General features: G+C 36.2%; 2 pseudogenes; both read right to left on the bottom strand.

The window, feature by feature from the left end:
* Positions 1 to 5,522: 5,522 nt before the first annotated feature.
* On the bottom strand, positions 5,523 to 6,216 carry LOC134481233 (N-alpha-acetyltransferase 11-like; annotated as a pseudogene).
* Positions 6,217 to 6,258: 42 nt separating this feature from the next.
* On the bottom strand, positions 6,259 to 6,473 carry LOC134481236 (thioredoxin-like protein 4A; annotated as a pseudogene).
* Between the last annotated feature and the right edge of the window lie 2,729 nt (positions 6,474 to 9,202).

Raw genomic sequence — 9,202 nt, forward strand, 5'->3', positions numbered from 1 at the left:
TGTCTCTGTACCAATACCATGCAGTTTTTATCACTATTGCTCTGTAATACTGCTTGAGTTCAGGGATAGTGATTCCCCCTGAAGTCCTTTTATTGTTGAGGATAGTTTTAGCTATCCTGTTTTTTTTTTAAAATAGAGAATAATTTTATTATGGATAAGAAAGAAAAATGTTCAGAGGCACATTGAAAATTTCAGAATATAGAAAACAGAAACAGGCTTGACCAAGTCTGGGAAAAGACAAGGAAGTCTATCAGAAGAGAGAATGGAGATAGCTTGGTCACGGAAAAGGACTCACAAAGAGAAGAAGGGGGTTCTAGCACATGTTAGGAGTTAGTATAATGAAGAAGGGGATGAGGATGTTGGAAAAGGTCTGTAACCTAGATGTGGGTTTTTAAATTTATACCAAGTATGATTACCCCCTTCAAGAATAAAGAAGGTCAGAATGGAAATTGATATCCTTATATGAACAAGTCAATGGAGAGCCTTATGTCCCTTTTGCCACAGTAAGGGGAAATGTCTACCTTTGATAGACAAGACCAATTTCACAAATTTTTTTAATGAATTCTTGTATTTTTTCATTTTTCCTTTTGTTGTTCTTGTTGTTGTTTTGTTTGTAACTATCAGGAATCTTTCTTTCTTGTATCTTGAGCTGGACCAAGCCTGACAATTCTGAGACTCTCCCAGAGACCTAACTGGTTTAAATCAAGTAACCTGATTATTTTCAGCACATCTACAATGTTAGCTCACAAAGGTTTAGTTATACCATTTTCTCAGAGTATCATATCTGATATGTGACATAATGTATATGTACATTAGGATTTATCAAAGTTTCAAAAAAATCAGTTATAAAGTAGCAATGCAATAATTTTATTGGAGGGTATTACTACAAGTTTAGGAACTGCATTCAAGTGCTGTAGCATTTAGAGTTTGAGAACCATTGCTCTATATCCTACCAACTACACTTCTTCAAACTATTCCCATGATACTTCTGAAAAGGGTCCCACTTCTGAAAAGATCCTACTTCTTCAATACATTCCCAGTAGTTCCCTTCATCCATGACATAGTTTCTGTTACATTTTAAAGCTGTCTATAGCTCAACAGAATCATGCTTGGAAAACTGAGTCTGCATTTTAACACCGTTCACCCTTTGAAATCCAGTATGAACATTGTTTTTTAACTTATCCACTGAACACTTGTTCTCTAGGTGGAGCTCTGCATCAGGAGAATTGTTTTTTTTTTTTGAATATGGACACGACTAAGGAGGAAGATGTAGGACAAGAAAATCGAACCGTGGTTTACCAAGGTGCTGTGGTTATCCAAAGAGGGTGGAAAAGAAAGAAACGTTATCTGACCTTGTTCGATGACATTTTGGTGGTATCCAGTAAACTATAAGTATACGCATCATGCTTTCCTTGCTATAAGAGGCTACTCAGTGGAAAGCCCTTAAGGTACAAAACTGTTTATAAATTCCTTTATTTTTGAGATTATAATTACTTTACATTCTCCTTCTTTTTCCTCTTCCATGTCCTTCCACATCCTTCCATATACCCCTCCTTGTTCTCTTTTAAAATCATGGCTTTCTGGTTTTATTTTTTGTTACTCATTCTTACACATTATTTTATATGTAAGCTAACATAAGATACACATATATAATAGATATGCATGGATACATATATATGTACAGCTTCTAAGTACTTAAATATAACCTACTCAGTCAGTATAATATTGCTTGTATTTGTTTTTTCAGGAATGTGTATTTGGTATTAGATAGGCAATCTAATTGACAATCCTAGGGGAGATTTCTCTTACTCTCAAGTTTCCTTAGTGGCATATACTTCTTTGAGTAGGGTTGACGCTTACTGGACTACTCCTATATATTTCTCAATTTGTTTTGACACATTCTTTGGGCACATTTAAAAAATTAATTAAAGTACTACTCTGCTGTTTGAGTCTGGTGAAAGATTAGCGACATGCTACCAAGGAGACAGTTATGCAGGCATGTGCCCACATTTCTAGCATTTTTTAAAAACTAACTTAGGAGTATTACAACTGGTAATGAGAGCCCTGTGAACTATATAGTGACACATTTCTCTAAATAAAATATTAAACTCCTGATAAGCAGGAGACTTCTTGCTTGGTGTTTACAAATAGATTACAGAAGCAAGATTTTTGGTCGTAAGGGGCTACACATGTAAGCCTCCTGACCTCATAGCTTCCAGATTAGCATGAAGAGACAGGAAGCAGCTTCTATCTCTCCACTATCAAGGGAAACTGCTGGCACTAAGTCTTGCTTGGTGATTCTGCAGACACTACAGAAAACTGTTGTGATTGAATGAAACGGTTTACTTGGTTATATTAGAATTTATGGCCATAGAGATGTTTTCTGGGAGCACATCATATATAATCTCCACTACTTATGATCACAGCCTTCTAGAATATGTGATGCTGGTATTGATACTATCAAGTAAATATCTTAAGTGGTGTTCTCATAAGTACATAAATTTATCAGACAAACATCAGTAAAATAGTCTATTCCGTTTTGGGGGTGGCAGGGGTTAAATTTTCTGATCATCAGTGAATTATTTTCCAGAAGATCCATTTCACAGATTGTGAGAAAAATAAAATATTCAGGTGAGAGTTCTTCTATACATTATAAATATACCAACTGTGTACGTTTTTCTGGCAACCCTGATCAGTCATGTAAGCTCCTTCACAGAAAATGGTAATTATTGTCTGAGGCAGGCTGAATATAAAAGAATGGACTGGGTGTCTGTCAATCTGTCCATCTTTCTTGTTTTTTTTTTTTTTTTTTTTTTTTTTTTTTTTTTTTTTTTTTTTTTTTTTTTTTTGGTACAGAGCTCCCTTTCTTTCCACAGTGGGAAATCTTCACATTTTATTTTAAAAGATAGTAATCAACTCATCAGAAATGTAAAAAGAAATAAACTGATCATTTGCCATATAAGTGTAGTTGATGGAAGGAAGTAAACTTAACTTTGTGTTGAGAATAAAGGAAACAGAAATGGTTGGTTTCTTAAAGGCAGTACATATGGTCCCTTCTGTCATGTTGCAATTGTAATTAAAACTATTTTTAGATTCTCATTCACATTATGGAAAGAAGTTTATCAAGTTTATAAGAAGTGATTATTGTTATTTCCATTTTCAAGGAAGATTATCTCTTATCAGACATTGGAATTAGAGGTTTCAGGTTCAAGCATTTCTTGGGAATTTTGAGAGATATGTGTGTGTGTGTGTGTGTGTGTGTGTGTGTGTGTATGTTTAAATGGTGAATATAAAATGTAAATATAAACATCTCATTATTGAGACGTGTGTATGTATATCTTGAAGTACATGTTGCATGATGGCTTGTATTTTAACTATAGTATGTTACATTAGATTATCTGAGGAATCTTTCTTTGTAGTTCAATTAGTCTTCCCATGTTTTGAATATTAAAGGTTTATATAAAGGATTTTTGAACCACGATTTATTCTTGTGATATTCTGTCCCCTGAATTTGAGAGGGAGTCATTATCCTCAGTTATCTAGCCACATATTAGTTCACGAGTATCTGAAGGAAAGTTCAATACCTAAGTTTACACAGCAAATGCACCATCCATCACTAAAAAAATACAAAAAAAAATCATGAGTGTGGGGAGATCTGTCAGGAGATAGAAGGGAAGGAGGAAGTGACAAAAATAATCATCAAATGCATTGTATTTTAATGTAGAATTCTCGAAGAGCAAATTACTCAGAAAAAGAATGACAAAAGGAGAAAATTTATGCTTCAAAGATTATTGTTTCCTAAAAACACTTCTAATAATACCAGAATGCTTGATAGGAAGACATTATTCTAATTATTTGGCTAAATTAAAGGAAAAAAGGATCGCCTTTTTGGTTACTTGTGTGATATATAATTTGCGGGTTTTCTACAGGAGCTACTGGAATGAGGTTATTGAATATTTTAGTACAGGGAGGTAGACAACAGAAAATTTTACTAAGTCAAACAATATTTTTGTTTATATTCTGGAAAGATTTTTCCATGTAATGAATTAAAATAAAAAATCTTGAAATAATTTCCTTTGTGTATTATGGGAAAAAAACAAAGCAAAATAGTTACTCCTTAACTAAATCCAGGTAAGAAATATTGATACAGGTGGCTTTCTGTAAGTGCCGCTGTGCTTAGTTTTAGCAATGGATGTGTCTTTTTTTGCTCTGGGGCAGGAAGAACTTGGTTTTACCACAACACCAACTACAATGCAAATTAAACTAACAGATATTTGATTATCTTTATAGAAATAAGAAATTTAAGATAAAACATGTCATTTTACCACAACACAAACTACAATGCAAATTAAACTAACAGATATTTGATTCTCTTTATAGAAATAAGAAATTTAAGATAAAACATGTCATTCCATTGGCTTACCTGTGGATTGGTGATGAAGTGGATGCATTCAGGTCAGACAACATTGTTGCTTCCAAGTCCATTTACCTATACTGGCCGATGGGACATATTGTTGCCACCTTTTGGTAAGACCTAGAGTTCAGACCTGTGATCACAAGATGATAACTTCAGAAATTGTGGGTCAAATTAATAGAGTGTAATTCACTTCCCAGTGAATGAGTATATTCATTCTAATATTCTCCAATTAGAAAACAATAATCAGGCTCTGGCTATTGGTGATCATTGAAGAGTGTGTATCTATCTAGTAACTCCTTTCACCAAATACTTTCATTACCCAACATGTTTGCAAAAATAGAGTCAATTTTAGTCTGATTGTATACAGGATGCCAACTCAACTTTCCCCCTTATATGATGATCCTAGATTTTCTATACTTTTCATTATATCCATTTCCACATGTAGGTAGGTGCTTTATGGTTTTTTGTTTTGTTTTTGTTTTTTGTTTTGTTGTTTGTTTGGGTTTTTCTGTTCTCCTTATATCTTTATTTGTTCAGGTTAGAGATTGCAGTTTAATTTCTGCTTGTCATTTCCTTAAGATCTACAAATTCTGCTCCCATATTTGTCCAGAATCTATCACCGTCTCCCACCAGGAAAGAGAGCATTCTTCTTCAAAAGAAGGGAGGGCAAGGACAGGCAGTTCCCCAGAAAGCAAGAGCTGGTAACTCCCCACAAGGGAGAGGGCATGAGGACTAGCTTGACGGTTCTACTCCAAGTAAAACCCAGATAAACAATGGCAAAGGCAGGATGCTGGGGTATTCTCAAGTTGTCCCCACTTCCTCTTTAGCATTCTAGGGTTTGGAAACCTGCAGGATATACAGAACCAGTACAGCACTGAACAGAATCTGATGGCAGCATGAAGAAGCCAAGAAAGGCGCTGCATGGCAGTCCTCAGGCCTCCTTGACTCCGACACAACAGGTTCTGTGTCCAGGTGTGCCTCCATGATCACACAGGTTATGCAGAAGGTTGCTAAGCATCGAAAGGAGAGTCATTTAGGTCACTGGACTGCAGAACAAGGTTCCCAAGAACAATATGACTAAAATACAAGGACCTGTAGTGCTCAAGCAGGTCCTAAGGGGCGGACCCCAAGGTCTGCAAGCTGTCTTGGACATCAGTGCTATCTTTGCCATCACTGCCACTGTCATCTCCAACCAGGTTCTCCTGCTGATAGGCCTCTTCGGAACCAGGAAGTGTGCTACCCTGATTCTCCTTGGAACCGAAAACCACATACCTGCCTTTCTCCAGCACCAGCTGCCATCCGTGAGAGATCTCGCTTCAGAGCATACGCATCTTCGCCATCTGCATAGTACTTGGGCTCCACCTCACTAACCTGCAAGTTCAGGGTGTTGGAACAGAGGTGCAAGGCTGCTCGGTTGCTCTTCCTGGCATGCAGGGAGACATACTTTGCACTGAAATTCTCTATCATGGCCTGGGAGGCCTGGTCCATTAGCTTCTTGGCCAGGCCTAAGCTTAGGTGGCAGCGCTTCACAGCCAGTGGGGTGATGTGTCCATGAGGGACGTTATCAGGATCCTCTTCCATTTTGGCCAGAACATAACCCACAATCTTCCCAACCTCATCCTCAGCAATGTAGGAGAGCTGGGCCACGAGAGGCCATGATAATAGTATTTCATGTGATTGTTCTCGGGCAGGCAGAGGAGGTTGCACTGTTGTATGTTTATCAGGTCATAAGGCCGAGCCCAGCAGATGCTCATATTGGCGGCAGAAAAGCCTATCAGACTCGGGAAAATCAGAGAGGATGCCACAGAGCACAAGCGACACCAGCACCATTTGCTTTAAGACACCTGGGTTATCCAAACGGAACTCATACAAGATGAGGAAGATTTCTCACTATCTTCCATTTCGTTTCGGCGATGCTGTACAGAACTTTGTATATCTTCATGCAAGTGGGGTCCTAGTCGTGTCCGAAGTAAATGACGACCACGCAGTCCTCGTCTGAAAGGATTGGCTGGTCTAACTGCCAGCCATTGTGTAGATGCAGAAGCATGTACAACATCTTGAACGCGCTTGCGAAGCATGACCTCGCGAGCTATCTCTAACCTCGTGTGAGCCCACAGGGCCGGACCAACGGACCCTCCACCCAGCATCAGCGTGCTTTATGTTTTGATCTGTGATGTTCAAGACTCCACAAGATCCATGGGGCAGGACAGAGGTGCATTGTCCTAGAAGAATGTGGACAGGACAAGATCTTATTTATCCTAGACATTCTTCTTCCCAAAATGATCTGATTTTTATCTGTGTCTTAAAAGTACAAAGATCTATCTCTTCCCAATAATATTGTGTAGCATAATTAAATTTGAAAAATACTTTATATACTCGCACATTTTCTTAAAAATTAGTATTTAGTTGAATGATGAAAAGTTACTCATGCAATACCCAATTATTTGAATGTCTCTGTAGCAGAATATCACTGATTTTTATAATCAATTAAAAAGGACCGGTGTCATTACACCATCAGAGTCAGGTATAATTTTCAGAGTTCAGGAAAATTTCAAATTTGCATTCTAATCGTTCATAAGAAGATGTGCTCATGGCATATAGATATTATATTGAGTTTAGTTGATGGAATCACAGGGATTGTGTGGCATGTGCCTTCTTCTCTAATCAAACATACACCAAAATTCAAATTTTTTTCCACATGAAAAGTTCATGCATACCCCAAATTTGAGCTCTTTTCATTCTTCTATCCAAATTCTTAGTGTCATCACACAGTTGACTCAAATAACACAAACACAAGTTTTATGAGCATTCTAGGCTCTGTGACTTTGCTCTTTACAAGGAAAAGCATTTGTCATAGACTCTGACAAAAGAGAAAATCACCTTTTGTTCTCTTAATGTTTTCTATTCCTCTGGTCAAATCTCAAAAGATTGTTATTTAATGCTTATGGTTTCTCTCTTATCAAATATGAGAAATATTATATTTAGGGATGGTAAAGTGTCACATGACAGCATGGCAGTACAAAAATTAGGTCATTTAGAGGTAGAATCATGTAGAGGCTGCCAAATATACCTATACCATAATTGATGGCCACAGACGTAAGATATTTTTATGCATAATAACCTTAAAAATCTTACCATTTATCATGACTCTAATAGTTTTCAATTTCACAGTTCCATGGAACAGACCATTTGGTGGTATTCCTTTCTACAAAGGTATTTTACTTTTGTTAATATTTTAATTCCTTGGTGATATAGGAATGGTAGTATGTGCTTCGATATATATATACATATATACATATATATATATATATGTATATATATATTTGATATTCTGTCTCGAAATCAGTTGTTAATTAGATGGTCAATGGAAAATTCTTTGCATTCTCCTGTCCATTCCTTATTTTATTTAATTTGGTGGAAGTTCTGCATTTATTATTTCCTCTTTGTATTAGAGTAAACAGTACTCTCAAGTCTTATTTTAAGTTCCACTAAGTAGATGTCACTCTATCATACACTCCAACCATCTGCTGCTTCCTCCTTTGAGGTCAAGCAAATTTCTATCCTTCTGTCTGTTTCAGGCACATCATTTTGAGGACTGGCTATACTACTTAGGTCAATGTGTTATTACCTGACTATATCTGTTTCTGAAACATTTTTGAGTATTCACCAGTCAAATAATGAATATTGCTGAACTTATTTTCTTATATTGAAAGCTAAGATGATCCTGAAAAAATATTAACAGCGATTAGCTTGAAATAAGTTCCTAATTAATCTTGCTGTATTGTATATTTTTGTTGCATTTCACAGATCCATTCGTGAAGCCAAGAAACCCAACAAAATGGAACTTCCCATGCAGATATTCACTGAGGACATTGCAGGCTGTGACACTGTATGTGAATACAAAACCAAAATAATATTCCATATTCATGACTAGGAGAGAGACAGTTTGTAAAGTAATGGAAGATGAAGACATAAGAAGAGCATGGATGGGGAGAACGGGACAGAGGGAGAGAGGGACAGAGGGACAGAGAGACCGAGGGAGAGAATTTAGACAGTATTGTGTGGAACTAATTAAATTATTTTACATTAAATTATATTACATTATATCTGTAGTCAATGCAGACATAGGACTCTCATATGTGATGTGTAGAGAGCAACATGAAACAAGACTGATTCACGTACTAGAGATCCAAAAAGAGGAAATATTTTTTGTTATATCACTGAAAATTGAGCCAAATATTTCCAACAGCATATATTTCCAAGTGAAGTATTATTAGTAGAATTAAACTGCCCCTTCCTGAGTCCTTATTGCTTATATATAGATTTGTGTGTTGTTTCCACTATTCTTATTCATTTTAAAATATTTATGTCTAATAAACAATTTTTATTATATAATATTATCATAAAGCATTACATTTTCTCTCCATACCTAAGTTTTCAATGATATATTAGCTCTTTATCTCCATTCTGTGCTCTTTCTCTAAGTCTCTTACTATGCATCCTTATACCTTCCTCTGAGTACCAGCTACAAAGTTATGGCTTTCATCCTCATGTTTATTTGAATAATCTAGTCATGAGGGTATCTTTGTATGTGTCTTCTGTTCAGAAATTACCTTTATAAATTTAAAAGTGGTATGTGTGTGTGTGTGTGTGTGTGTGTGTGTGTGTGTGTGTGTATGTGTGCATGTTCATCTTTGTGTATGGTGTTTAGGATAAAACTCACAACCTCACAATACTGTACAGTAGTTCTATCATTGAGATAAACATAAATATCTATTGAATAAT

Source organism: Rattus norvegicus, chromosome 12 (assembly GCF_021556685.1).
Source record: "Rattus norvegicus strain SHRSP/BbbUtx chromosome 12, alternate assembly SHRSP_T2T, whole genome shotgun sequence".
NCBI lineage: Eukaryota > Metazoa > Chordata > Mammalia > Rodentia > Muridae > Rattus > Rattus norvegicus.